Source organism: Diabrotica undecimpunctata, chromosome 2 (assembly GCF_040954645.1).
Source record: "Diabrotica undecimpunctata isolate CICGRU chromosome 2, icDiaUnde3, whole genome shotgun sequence".
Classification (NCBI taxonomy): Eukaryota; Metazoa; Arthropoda; class Insecta; order Coleoptera; family Chrysomelidae; genus Diabrotica; species Diabrotica undecimpunctata.
The window spans coordinates 71,347,108-71,362,675 of NC_092804.1; the positions used below are offsets into that span (position 1 = coordinate 71,347,108).

Here is a 15,568-nt window from a genome sequence, read left to right on the forward strand (position 1 = left end):
TAAAATCTTGGGAAAAATACAGGCGTTTAATGACACTTATTTATAGAAACATTTGTTAGGCAAGTAATGGTGATTCAGTCATTAGGATATTCAGATTTAAATCTTGCTGATTAGATTTGACTATCTCAAATGAAGTAAACAACATTAAAATAATAAGAATGTTGTTTTTTGATATTATTTTTAATTTTATCATCAAAGGAACTTTATTATAAATAACGTCATAGATAGTGAAGATTTAATGTTTGAAGAAAAAGTATTGTGTAAGGTCTTTATGGAGTACATCCACAGACATACTTACTTGTGTTTTTTGAAAAGTTTTAGTGAATATGTTAAATAAGCATTACGACGATAAAAAATTACTTGTTTTACGGATGAAACAATTTTCAAATTTATATAGTACGTATAGAAAGTATTCGGAAACATAAAGCACACTTATAATTTTTGTGTATTTAAATTCATTACTTGTTACAGCTCGAACGCCCTTTATTTATTACTAAATTCATATCTAACAGTCTAGGTACAGCTGAAACTAGGTCTGACATAATGTTGGGTAATGGTGGTCATGCCTGTAAAACGGATCCAAGTTTGTTTATTTCGTTGCTATGCTTCTCCTACTTCAAATTTCATTAATCCCTACACATTGTCAATGAGACTAAGACCTGGTCAAGTTGATGGCTCCGGAATTATTGCCAAATGATGTTCTTGCAAATCTACTAGCTTAGATATAGTATAAGCAGTAAAATGATCTTTTCAGGAACATTGACCAAATCTATTCCTCGTTACTTTTGAGATGTGCCATCGCATTGAGTTTTTTGAGCGCCCTTGATGTAAGTGACATACCAATAGTTTTTATGGGTAGAATGTACTTTATGTGTTACTTTTGCCTTAGATTGTTATAAATAAAAATGTATTAAAAATCGGGAAAAATAAGTCCAGATACTTTCTAATATTCGGAGAACTAGAGTAATTTGCGATTGCTCTGTTCCTAGTAATTTTATTCGTGGTTCTTATATTTTTGCAGTATTCTCTATACTTTCTTACTTGTGCTTATCTTTTAACTAAGTAGGTCATTAAATTTTAATACAGTCTGGTCTTAGGTTTGTCAATGTTTTGATTTGGTGTAACAATTGTTCCATCTTCGTAAGGGTTATAAATTTTATGCGATATTATGTACATCAGCTGTATATTTAAACTATTTTGAAGATAATGTTTGCATTGTGCATGCTTTCGCATGGTTTTACTGTTTTGTATCTCGTCTTTTTTCTTTTCTTTTTACTTCACACATTATTGCTATTTCTGTAGACATATAATTTATATTGTTGTTAAATATATATGTAAATACTGGATTTTGCTCGTAAAAATTTTTAAATTGCTCAAACCGAAATTAATGATAAAATGGAATATCATGAAGAAAGTGTACGGGGTTGCATAATATTAGTCAACATGAAAATAAATACAATTCGCGAGCAATGAGTCAACGCCAAACCAAATAAATTTCCAAAGTTGACATTTGACATTAGTAAACAACATTACTCTGGCAGAACATTTTCGAACTTGCAGAATAAAATAACTATTAAAACAACTTAACTCAAAATACTAAGTGAGGTATGTTGTTAAAAATGTAAGTCCATCTAATTTTTAGGGTCTTATTCTTCTTTTAGGAAAAGAAGAATATATTAGAAAGTGAAAATGGGTTAAGACTAAATTGCAGAAACTCGAGGAACGTTAGAAATCCACGATAATTAAATTACACAGATAAGAGCAAAACAAGAAAAGTTAAACTAATTTTATATTGAAATATTAGTCACATTCGTCCAAAAATGTAAACGTTACACATACAAAGTTGACCTACTTAAATATTACGAAATTATTAGCAATATATTAGCGTTATCTGTCGAAATATGTATTCAAACGAATGGTCTGTTAGATAAAGAACTGATCCGAGTACAATTGCGCCAATTTGCAGTAATACTACAACCTACTGTCGTAGTATTAGTTGTAGCAGAAGAAGTATTGAACTGACAAGCTACACAAAAGGATCAATGACAGTACTACAAGCAGCAAAACAATAAAAGTATGATCTGTAAATATACAGCACAAAATCTCAATGGAACAAAATTATTCAAATATAAGCAAAAATAAAAATTTGATAAATAATAGACCTAACAAAAGATATCTAAGATTAGACGTATTGGAATTCTCCTTCATACAATATTTTTTATTGTGACCTGACCAACTAATGTAAAATTACAACAGTTAAAAGCTAATACGTGAAATTATAGCTATTAGATGACGTCTAGCATGCCTCTATATACTACTAAAAACCAGAAGAACGAAAAAATCAATTCTAGCATTCATGAAAGGCGTTTCAATAAAAATATTCAATTTATTTAAAAAAAAATTATCAAACTGCAATCTAAACACATGGAATAGCAATCAATATTTTTATTTTGTTTGTATGCTTTATATTTTCGTCAGAATACTTTTACTTCTAAAATTATAAATTATATAGATTGATACTTTGCCAATAATATTTATTTTGATGACGAATATTGGGTAAATATACTTTCCATAATATATTTACTAATAATATTAAAATAGAAAGTTAATGTAAACAATGTCATTGAACAGTTTTGGATTTAAAACATAAATCTGTCATAAAATTAATTGCCTAAACGTTTCTATAAATTAAAAATTAATATGTATTGGTAAGTTTCCTTACCGGCCTCAATAATCTCATAAACATTACTCCAAAGACCTAAAGGGTTGCCGACTGTATCGCTCATCGGTATCACCGCGTAAAAAGGTAGCGCGAACCACACAACACACTCCAATTCGTCTACGTAAAAAGGGTAACGCCACAGTAAAAAGTGAACCACGTAACCACGTGCACGTAAAACTAGGTCTCCAACTTCACTCTTCATCCACAACACTGGCACTAATGTCGGTGTATCGGACGAAATAGCGATGGTGGGGGTACTTCACTCGCCGTGACGTCATAACAGGTTGTTACCTTGTTCCCCTTCCTCGGCCCCTACCCCCCACCAACCCGAAAATTCCTAAAGGTATGTACCTGGCCGTCAGCGAGCTCTCGATTCTCGCTGTTTGTTCCACTGTCACGGCCATCTTGGTGTTTTCTCTGTCTATCGATTACGCTCTCTGATTTTGTTGTGGTGGCATAGGCGTGCTCGGGGGAAAGATGTGCATTCGTTTGTAGCGATTGAATTTATACGGGAGCGTATGAAAAATATGCGTTTAAAAAAATCATTCAAAATATTTTTGTATTTTAATTTTTATAATATAATGTACTAAATATGGGGTTTGTTAAAAATACATTTAGGCGTAAAAATAACTTCCTTGTATGCATTTTTGCAAACTCCTTTTAAAGAAAGATCATTTGGACAAATTTGCAGCAATCAAAATTAAACTAAAGTTATATTTTTTATGGCGTAAAGTATGGATTCTACCTTCTATGATCAAAAATAGTAAAAAAAGACAGCATAATAAAATTCTTTGGGGAACCGAATTAAAAATTAGGTTTTGATACAGTTTATGATGTAACTATGAATTATCAAAATAAAATATATCCTGGGTTATAATATTATGTAAATGTAACGACAGACGTGACATGCATTACCCAGTTGACTGAACGGATACTAAAAGATGTATTACACGTACCGAACAACCAATTTCAAAATAACATGATGATCTTGGAAAAATTAAGTAAAATTTCATTCTAGTAAGAAAAAATGGCAGAAATATATAATAAGAGCGGTTTAGCAATGGATTGTGAAACGGTTACCGTGAAATCATTATTAATTCAAAGATTGTTTTAGGTAAACATTTTTTTGTAAACCTGAATTACCATATGTTAATGATCAAATACCTTTTTATCTACATGTTTTATTAATAACGTTCAAAAATAATATGTGCTTTATAATAGAGATCATATTACTAACAATACCAACACAATTAGACAATTTTTTAGTATTTTTCTGCTTCGGATTAATTGCCGAATTAACCATTAAATAATAAACATCCGTCTCCTCTCCTCCCAGGTCTGCTTTGGCCATCCCCTCCTATTCCTTCCAGGAACTAACAGATCAGCGATTCTTCGTATGGAACAAATTTAATCTATGCTCTCTCATTTTGGCATCAATTAGTGAAACCACCAGATTTTCCGTAATATGCTCAGTCTTAATTTTATCCTTTTTGTCACTCCACTCATTCACCTAAGTATTATAACTTCCGCTACACGCACATGACCAATGAATACTATTTGAGTGTTTGTTTATTCCTGTATCTTTCCATCAGATGCCTTAATACGAAAATTGCATCTATTATTGATCTGCCTACCATAAATCCAAACTGATTTGTTCTGGTCTAATGGCTTTATCTTTATTTATTTTTTAAAGTGCTTGAGCAACTCCCTCCTTTGTTATTTTGGTGATCATTGCTATTACTGTCTTCGTTAACCCAACTGCAGTATTTTTTTAATTTTCGTTCCGAATACAACTAACTTTACGTTCCAGATACACCTAATTTTACTACTGCTACTTTGGTTCTATTTTGGGTACCATATAGTTTTAAAGATCTGTGTCCGACCTATTTTCTTGCCTATCTTCCACCAGGTTTCTTTATTCTCAAACTTCTATCCTGAGATTTCTTGATTTCTATTTCAATAGTAGTAGCTCTAATAATACCAATACAAATTGTATTAGAATTTCCTTTCATGTTAGCTCAATTTTCTACAATTTTTGGTCTGACTAAACCTTTTTTCTCTTCTTTTAATACCTACCATTTGATTTTTGCTGGTGGTTGATTTCGTTTCGCTTTTTAACTTCATATCCAACACAAGCAACATATGTTGTTGGCTCACAGTCTCACTAACTATTACCTTGCAATCCTTACATTCACGTATATTCTCTTTTCTTGTCATGAATTAGTCTATTTTAGACTAATTTTGTCTGGCTCCTGAAATATATAATATTAAGTTATATACTTAAATAAGAGGGGGTAGCTAGTGATTACGTGACAGATATGCAACGTTAGTAATATACCAACACTCTAACGTGTGTAACTTAATATGATTTCCGATTATTGTTTATGCTGTATCGATTTCTTGTTCCTTTAAAAATAAGTATGAACTGCGCCTGTGAAAGGAGTCACAAGTTCTTCATGACTATCACTTGTTAGAATGGTTTTATTTTTAACCTGTTTCTGAATACCTACTTTGTGGAGATGAAATAAATTGTGTCTTATAATTTAATGCACTACCATCTGAGTAACATTTAAAGTATTTTTATTATAAAATCTCTTGACGCTTAAATCAATTAACGGACACAATGGTTGAACTATTTAAAATATGTAAAATAAAATAACAGAGAAAGCCGGCTGAAGTTTATAGACTTCGAAATATATAATTCTTTTGTTGATGCTCGCTCGGTATCAGTATAGCGTGGAAAAGAATATTAAGAATTTTTTGTGGTGATGTTAATATACAAAAAATGAATAAGAGTGATAGAAAACAGACTCATATTAAAGCGTACGTTTTATGATACTATAGTATAGACAACTAAAGGAGACAGTAACAGAAATGTTGATTAAAATAACAAAACAATAAAGTTGTCCAAGCATGAAAAACAACAAACAATGGTAAATTGGGCCAGATGGTATTCCTGGGGAACTGTGAACAGCGTTAGGAGATACAGGGACAAGAAGGCTACCATGTTTGTCTAATAGAGTTATATATATATATATATATATATATATATATATATATATATATATATATATATATATACAAGGATTTCCACAGTTTTCACTGTATTCCTTCACTCAACCGTTTTCTCCAATTTTTCCTGTTTAGCCAGTCCCCTTCCTGTAGGTTTCTTCTACTCATTGCTTCGTCCACTTCATCTCTGAAAGATCTTCGGGGTCTGCCTCTCTTTCTTCTTCCTGTCGGGCTCCACTCTGTTATTCTATTTATCCACCGATTTTGGTCTGCTCTTCTGACATGTCTGTACCAGGTTAACCTCTTCTGTTCGATGTAGTCTATTATGTCGGAGTGCATTCCCATTCTCCTCTTAATCTCCATGTTATTTATTCTATCTCTTCTTGTTACTCTGCAGCTTCTCCTTAGGAATTCCATCTCTGTTGTTCTTATTTTGTTTTTGGTTTTCGTATTTATTGTCCAATTTTCACACCCATAAGTGAGGATACTTCTTGTCATGGTATTATATTTTTTTTCTTTGTTTTCATGCTGATGTTCTTATTCCATAGTACCGGGTTCAGTTTTCGTATGCAGTCTCTTGTTTGTCCTAGTCTATTTTTTATATTTTCCTCTGTTGTTCCTTTGTTTGATATTATGAAGCCTAATAATAGAGTTATGAAAGTGGAAAACAGCAATCACAACATGGAAATATAGAAGAGCAATTGATAGACGGATACGTGATAGATAGTTTGACAGACAGATCTCGAAAGGTTATGTGGTTAGAACTTAATAAGGCAGAATATCAAGGTGCCTGTGTGAAGATTATGAGATATATGAATAATGAACAACAATATAAAGAACTAGTGTTTGGACACGTGTGAAAGATATTAATAAATTAAATGTGAAAGTAGGTCTCAGTACTTAAGTAGTCATTTTTTGTTATGATTTGAATAAATAAAAATAAAGGAATCTGGGTGGAAAAAAAGCGAGTGTTATGATGTGTGATAAAAAGAATCCAATCAAACTAAAAGTAAAATTTTACAAACTAGAGGTAATGGATTTTGACAAGAGCTATGAATCATGCCGATGCAGTACACAAGTTTACGTGTTATTTACAAGGTCATAACTCTTGTCAAAATCTATAACAGAAGACAACGATAAGTAAATGAGTTAGGCAGCCAAAAAAAAAAAACAAGGAATGCATACTACAATGATGCTTAAATAGATAAGTAGAGTGGCAAAAATAAAACAATTAAGAATGTATTTATTAGGGGAAGATTGATAACAAAATGAAAGAACATAGCTTAGATGGTTAGGGCACGTTCAACACCGAAATGGCGACCACTTCATATGAAGAGTTCTGAGTTGTAAGTTCCATAGGAGGGAAAGACATCGTAAGAAACGCTTAAACGAGACATGTTGGTAAACGGGACCAATATTGATATGATCAAGATAGAAGCTTATTCTATCTATCTTAGCTTATCTAATTTAAAAGGCGGACTCCGCATAGGCAAAGCGAATGCACGTAAATAAATATTAAAACTAATAGCGACCGTTCTCATGAATATACGAGGGTTGTATTTTTAGTTTTGCAGATAGCCATAGAGACAATATATAGACTTAAAGTACTTTATTGCTTTTTAAAATATGTCCCACCAAGATCGATACACTTGTGCGTACGTTCAAACCAATTGGTAAAACAGTTATTCCAGTCTTCAATTGACACCTGCAAAATCGCTTTTTAAAGACATCCATGGCTTCTTCTGGCGATTGGAATCACTGCCCACGCATTGAATTCTTGATCTTTGGGAACGTGAAGAAGTCGTTGGGACGGGGTCGGGGCTATCCGATGGATGGTTTAACAATTCGATGTTTTGAAGCTCCAAAAACCCTATTATCTTTTGGGCAGTGTGACCACTTGCATTGTCCTCATGTAGGATGATCCGCAGTTGTGTGTTGCTTTGTCGAAGTTTCGCGATAACTTCTAGTATACATACGGTTATATACCAATCAGAAATAATTCTTCGATCTTCTAAAGCAATTGTTGCCACATGACCAGATTTTGACACACAAGTTGCGACTATTTTCTTTGACACACTTCGAGAACGGATCACATTTGTTGGTTTTTCCTCATCGTGAAACACCCACACAACGGATTCGCGTTTATTTTCCGCTTCGTAGGAGTAATTTCAAGATTAATCGTCACTAACAATAGTATAAACGTTTTTTAAGCTTCAATTGTTAAACCTTCTTTTGTTCCAATGTTTCTCGACACCAATTAACGCTAATCGCCTTTTCTCTTCTGTAACCAAATGAGGAATTCAAAGGGAAACCAACTTCGTAACACTCAGTTCTTAATGTAGGATCTTTTGGATCGAGGTCTTTGAAATGCCCAAAGATGCCTCTATCTCCCGGTATGTTACACGATGGTCATCCTTAATTAGCTGACGAACCGCATCAATGTTTTGCTGTGTCACTGCTGTTTTGGGTGGACCTGGCCTGGATTCTTCGCTGAGACTGGAGCGGCCACGTTGAAATTCGCAACACCAGCGGGAAATAGTTGACTGGTGTGTTCCTAAGATCATTTTTCGACCGATTTGCTAATATCAAAAATTCACTGTATCTACACGACTTGAATCTCAATGAAACTCTTGATTTATGTCAACAAAAGGTTGATGCTACATTTGTGTCGGAAGGTTTTATTGGTGGCTCCCTCTAAGCGACTTTATACAAAACTAAAAAGACAAACCTCTTATTGCGAGTAGAAAGTTGAAAACGATTCCAGCATAAGAAACATGGAATAACTAAAAAAATACATAAGATGATTTCTCAACTGTTTATTGGTTCTTTCTTATGTAAAATATAAGATATGCACCAGGTTTTTTATTGTTTAATGCTAAACATTCCCAAACAAAAATACTGTAAAAAAATATTATCTGTACATTGCAGTAAGCTATACAGCACGATCAAATGATACTAATAAAAAATTTAACAGTAGTAAAAGGAATTCTTAGAAGTGTACATATACCTATATATACGAAACACTAGCCTAATAGACTAGACGGGATCTGTAGAAATTCAGACCATAATGGACATTTTCCATAGGAAGCTATTTTTTTGCTGGAATCCCTTCAGGATGTGCTCCATATCGATAATCACGATATGCGTCAGTCGCAAATCCTGTGCTTAATTTTTTATTTAACAAAATCTGAAAACAATTAAAAATTTCTCATTTTTTTGCTCCTATTTTCGTTTATAATTCGGAAAATATTGATCATAGAGAAAAAACTATAAGAAGTTAAAAGTTTCGTTATTCAATTTTACACAATATTTCTTTAGCTAGAAATTGAAAATTTAATGTTTATTGTTGAAAAAATAGCAATAATTGGAAAAAAAGTACAAAAAAATTAAGTTAATCCTTTAAATGTTTTCGACTTTCTAAGCTTGACTTACAATCTCCATATTCCGCCTAGAAAAACTTTTTAATATTTTTAAAACGTGTGCTAAATTTTGTTAAGATCGGTCGGATAGGTTTTGCATAATAATTTTGCAATCCAGCCTACTGGAAAAAAATCGCAAATTTTCAAATTTATAGTAGGCCCTAAATAAGGCTCTCAGACAGTTGCATATTTTTTTAAATATAAAGAAAGGCTCAAACTTTCAAACGTTTTTTGTAAAATTCAAATCGGTTTACTAGGAGAGCCTAGAAAATTTTTTAAAGTTTTAAACATTTTTTAGGCTTATAAACAAGTTGAATAACTTTACGAGCTTTAAACATATCAATTTCAAAATTTTTACACTTAAAGAACATTAAAAGATGCTTCTTTAAAAAAAAATAATGATACATTTGCTTACTGGTTGCCGAGATATTCCACCACCTGGTCCCCCACCACCACCTGGTCCCCCACCACCACCTCTCATGCATTCCGAGCGACATTTTACGCGAAAACGGTTTTTTATTTGTCTTTTTTATGGATGTTGCCATAAAGCGCATTACGTAAAACTTTACATATAAAAAGTACTAAACAAGACGAGGGTATTTGTTTAAAAACGAGCCCTCTATCACTTATGGTTACACGGCAAATGTATGCCAACTTTGACCTTCAATATCTCGGCAACCAGTAAGCCGAATGTATCTTTTTTTTTAAGAAGCGTCTTTTAATGTTTTTTAAGTGTATAAATTTTGAAATTGATATGTTAAAGCTCGTAAAGTTATTCAATTTGTTTATAAGCCTAAAAAATGTTTAAAACTTTAAAAAATTTTCTAGGCTCTCCTAGTGAACCGATTTGAATTTTACAAAAAGCGTTTGAAAGTGTGAGCCTTCCTTTATATGTAAAAAAATATGCAACTACCTGAGGGCCTTATTTAGGGCCTACTATAAATTTGAAAATCTGCGATTTTTTTCCAGTAGGCTGGGTTGCAAAATTATTATGCAAAACCTATTTGACCGATCTTAACAAAATTTAGCACACGTTTTAAACATATTAAAAGGTTTTTTTAGGCGGAATATGGAGCTTGGAAGTCAAGATTAGAAAGTCGAAAACATTTAAAGGATTAACTTCATTTTTTTGTACTTTTTTTCCAATTATTGCTATTTTTTAACAATAAACATTAAATTTTCAAGTTCTAGCTAACGAAATATTGTGTAAAATTGAATAACGAAACTTTTAACTACTTATAATTTTTTCTCTAGGATCAATATTTTCCGAATTATAAACGAAAATAGGAGCAAAAAAATGAGAAATTTTCAATTGTTTTCAGATTTTGTTAAATAAAAAATTTAGCACAGGGTTTTCGACTGGCGCATATCGTGATTATCGATATTGGGCACATCCTGAAGGGATTCCAGCAAAAAAATAGCTTCCTATGGAAAATGTCCAATCCAAAACAGATCCCGCCTAGACTATAAGTAGAGTAGATTCTTCAGAAGTATATATAATATTTACGATGTTTCTTTAAATTCGAATTTATGTTAAAATTTGTCAGCGGTTGGATAATTTGTGCTGTAATAGCTTATAAGTTAGAAATTCCTAAGAATATGTATCGCTTCGTTGGACAGTTACGATACCTAAACCAAAAATGTTACAACTTTTTGTGGCCAAGAGGTATATTCTATGACCATTTATAGAACAATAACTGAATGTAGACCAATAAATAAAGTTTAAATTTACCAAAAAGTAGAACACTGTACGTACTGAGTAGGACAATTACTGGTTGATTTAATTTGCTAGAGTAAGTTAGCTCGAAGATACATAAATTCATATGAAGCTTTCAAGTGGAAAAATACAAAATTCAATATAACATTATCGTAGAAGTCGTAAACGCGCGTAAAATTGCCACGACCTAAAAGGATTGAAGATATAATAATGTCGTTATATGCCATTTTGGACGATGGTGATTCTAGGCTCTATGTAGCAGTCAACACAGATAAAGCCATTCATACTAAAATCTACAATGAAAGATATCTGTCAAAATTATTAAATTTTTGTAACGATCAAGTTGTGTAGTTCTAAAGCTATTTTGGTGTGGCATTTTAATATTATTTACTATTTTTATTGGGAATTAACCAAAATTTCAAAATACTATATTTTTGACGTTTCGATTTCCATTTATGAAATCGTTCTCAAAATACAAATTAAAAAAAAATTGTTTTGTTACTTGGTATTTAATAAAGAAAAATCTTTTATTAATTTAATTTTATCTGCCTTCTTCATATTGTCAATCCAGACATATATTATACATTTTACAGTAGATGACTTTAAAATTAAATTGTCAATATTTTTGATGTGCGATCCTGGGACGACTTTATTGGAAGATAGACTTGGAAGTCTTCAGAATACCCGTCAGAAAAATCGTAGACTGTGATTCGTTTAAAAAAATACAAGCCCAGCCAATTGACAGTCAAATTCTTTCGTTAGTGATTCCATTGTAAATCATGAGGAAAATCCAGGGAAAAAATCATTATACTATCCCCACATGGTAACTATTTGGTATATATCATAGATCAAGCCATGTTTTTGCCGAACTTAGCTTTGGTTATCAGGCAAGGATTAAAAAAACTAAAAATGACTAGAAGCAAATAACTAATTGATGAGAAGAGCATGGGCGAGGAAACGTCCAAGTGACTTGTGCTAATAAAAGATAATATTAATGATTTAAAAATATTGTTTTTGTAGTTAGAATGTACAGGAAAATGTAGATATAGTTTTATCATTTTTGTATTTTACATAGTCGCATATAAATACATGAGATCATTTTCATATAAATAAGAACTGAATGAGTCTGCCTCTGCAACTGGTATCTTGGACACTCTACAAGAACATGCTTAACTCTGACTGGAACATTACAGTTTTCACATAAAGTGGGATTAGTGTAACCGATTATGTGCCCGTGGGTAAGCAGGTATGTCCTACACGAAATCGACTAACAACGACTTGATAAGCTCTGTTGAGAATTAGATATTTCTATGGGTTTACAGATGTTTTCACTTCGCAAAGTTTTGAAGACAAACTGTCCCACTGGTTTTGCCACAAATTTTTGACCTTTACTTTAACAAATGATTTGAAATCATTTAGCATTACATTTCTCACTTCACTATCGGTTTCACTGTTTCTTGCTTGTTGGGCTATGGGATCCGCTTCTTCATTTCCTTAAAGGCCAATTTGTTAAGGAACCCATAGAAATTGTACAGTGTGGTTGGTGTTTTGTATGGTAGCTAGTTCATTTTAAAATAGAGAGAAATCGAATGTGTAAAGTTGGTTAGTAGTATTGATGGAACTGAGGGATACGGTAATTATAAGAGCATTGGATAAATTGCTTGAGTTAACATGAGTGAGAGCTTGATTTATGGCATATAGCTCGCTAGTATGTATACAGCTTAAGAAAGCTAGTTTATAATTAAATGTAATATTTGGAGTAACGACGGCTGCCATAACTCCAGTAGATGTTTTAGAAGCGTCTGTGTATACGTGACAGAAATTAGAAAATTTTATAAGTTTGTTGATAAAAGTATTTTTTATTAAAGAGTAGGAAGTATCGTTCTTTTTACATATATTTAGGGTGTGTTGGATTAAGGAATGCTTATGAAGCTGGAATAGGTATTTGGTATCGGAATTTGTAAAGCCATGAGAGTTTACCTAACTCTTTCGTAGAATGGTGCTTTCACGTTCCTATTTTCAGTATATAAGTTTTGAAATCGATCTGTAATTATGTTATTTCTAGTTCGATTGTTCGGATTAGAATTAGCGGCAAATCATATGTGAGAATTACGTGCACCCTTCTATATTTAAGTGGTGGCTATCCAGTTTCTGCTCGCAATCTTTCTATTGGGCTGGTCCAAAATACTCCTGTGGATATTCTTAATGCCGTAGTTTGAATGACTTCAAGGTAGTGTAATAAGGATTCTTTGGCAGATGCATACTATGAAACCTAAATTCGGTTTTTATAAACACGGATTAAGCAGTTATAGTCCACTCTATAGTTTTATTAAATAGTTTTCATAAGATTGATTCCATTTTGGTATGTTTTTTTAATATATGTTTTTTCCATATTATAAGTTTCGTATCGAAAATCATTCCTAAAAAGCTAATGTCGTCAGCGTAGTTCAGTATTTGGTTATATAATTTTAGTTGCGGTTTAATCAGGTCAAGTTTTTTTGAAAATAATATACACTTTGATTTGCTGACTGAACACTGAAATCCTGTTTTCTTTGAACATTTTTCGAGTTCTTGAAGTGCGGTTTGTAAGTGACGCTGAACTGAGAAGATATTTTTTCTTGAATATACTAACACTGGATAATCTGAATATAATCTACCACGAACCAAGCTAGAGTTTGATGGTATAATATTATTTATGGCAATTAAAAACAGCGTTGCACTTACTACATACCCATGAGGTGTACCATTTGCTTGATATCTCATTGAAGATGTGTAGTGGTTGACTCTTCTTACTTGAAAAATGCGTTTTTTAAGAAAACAAAAAATGAAATTAATGATATTACCTCTAATATGGAAATGTGTGTAGTGATCTGATAATATCGTAACGCCATGCTGTATCAAATTATTTTGTAATATCTATGAACACTGCAATAGTTCCTGTTTTTCAGACACTAAATCAATGAGATTATCAGTAGTAGTTCGATTTTGTCGAAATCCACTCTGCTCATTAACCAGGAGGTGATTTTCTTCTAATATCCATTGAATAGTGAGTGCAATGAATTAGTGAGTGAGATGGGTCTGTATGAGGAAATTTTAGTTTGTGCATTGTTAGGTTTAAAAGTTACTGTAAAATGTATGTCAACATTATAGTGATATAGGTTATATAATAAAAATGATGGCAAAAAGAAAAAGTTAAAGTTAAGAAAAACTCAATAGAATGGCGTATATATGAATTTAAAACGACAAACTCTTCCTATTAAATACGTTTCAATTTTTCCGGTTTCAAAGCGTTTAATAACGTTAACTTCCACTGGTTTCTATTATTTCATAGGCTCTTTCTCAGATCTCTAGCACTCCTTGTTTGAGTTAACTCATCTTTCCATGTCTTCTTATGTCTCCCTCGTTTCCCAAGATTTATTGGTATCCATATTGGATTTATTGGTAAGTTATGCAATCTGTTTTCACCCATTCTTTCACCCCTTGAGCTTTCTTGTTGTTGTCACGGTCTAAACAGTATTATGTAAAATTAGCGTTTGTTTCAAATTTACTAAGAATATTCATAATCTTTGCAAAGAACCTGATATTCCAACTAAGCAAGAAATAAATAATTTTAAGGAACATAAAGAGCTAATATAGCGCCAATAAATGTTTTAAATAGGCGTATTTAAAATATATAGCAACTTTTTCAGAGAATGACCATCATTCATCAGACATACATACTCCATACAAGTGAGGAAGTAAAACAACATAATTAATAGAAATAAGTTTTTTGCAACATATGTGATGCACATGTTAAAGGTTACGAGTTATGAAAAACAACCATTTAGAATGTTTTCGTATACTTGTCTGAGAATGTTTAATATAATTAATATTCATTGAAATACAACTAACAATAATTAGTAATACAATGACCTTATATAGATTCTATTTTAATAAAATCTAGTTCGCTTATGTATTAGATCGACGAAAATATTCTTATTGTCATTAGTTTAACCTAATTCTGAATGTCACCGTGCCATTCATTGTATGATCTCAGACATATTCGTATGACGTCAGGTTTATTTCTCTTGCCTACACATATGAATTCATATTTTTATTTTTTAGATCTTCATGCTAGATTACTTATTACTATTTGCTTATTATGTAAATCTTGCCGCTGGTAATATCTTTAAGTGGATTCAACTTGTTCTTTGAAATTCAATGTAAAAAATCTTCATGGAGTAGATGTGGTTGTTAATAAGTCAAGTTAATAATAATTGGATGCAAATGCAAATGTGTCTAAAGATCAAGTTGTGTCTCTTTGAATCATGAAAAGAGAAGTAAAAAGAAGTGAGGATAAAACGTTTTGTTTAAAACACGTTTATCAGACGTCGCTATAATATAAAGTAAGTAACTGCTATAAATTACAAGAAAGCAGGCTAGGACTGGCCATATGGGAGATCAAGAAAATTTCCGAAGCGCCGCCTCACTATTTTGAGAAAAAGCACTGCTGGAAATTTAACTCACTATGTAAAAGTTAATTTGAGTCTTGAGTCTTGAATGAATCAACTACGAACTAATTTTCTTTTTATTTTAAACATATTAGAGTGTATTTCGAGTTCACGTTTACGATAGTGGAAAACGCTTAATACCGTCGTTTTAATATTCTCACAAATTTTCTTCCTTCATATATATTCTACAGCATACACGTGGTGAAGG

At 32.0% G+C, this 15,568-nt stretch overlaps 1 protein-coding gene across 4 annotated transcripts in view; it reads right to left on the reverse strand.

Annotated features, from left to right (window-relative positions):
• The window catches only part of EcR (Ecdysone receptor), a 995,783-nt gene that overhangs the window by 120,742 nt on the left and 859,473 nt on the right, over nt 1-15,568 (reverse strand). Inside the window, exon 1 of one of the 4 annotated variants that reach the window (XM_072523098.1) lies at nt 2,723-2,983. The exons of 2 other annotated variants lie outside the window; for them this stretch is intronic. The gene's annotated coding sequence lies outside the window, so the exon portion shown is untranslated. Of the gene's footprint in view, nt 1-2,722; nt 2,984-15,568 lie in introns of those variants that run through there. One more of the 4 variants, XM_072523097.1, reaches the window with a different exon arrangement.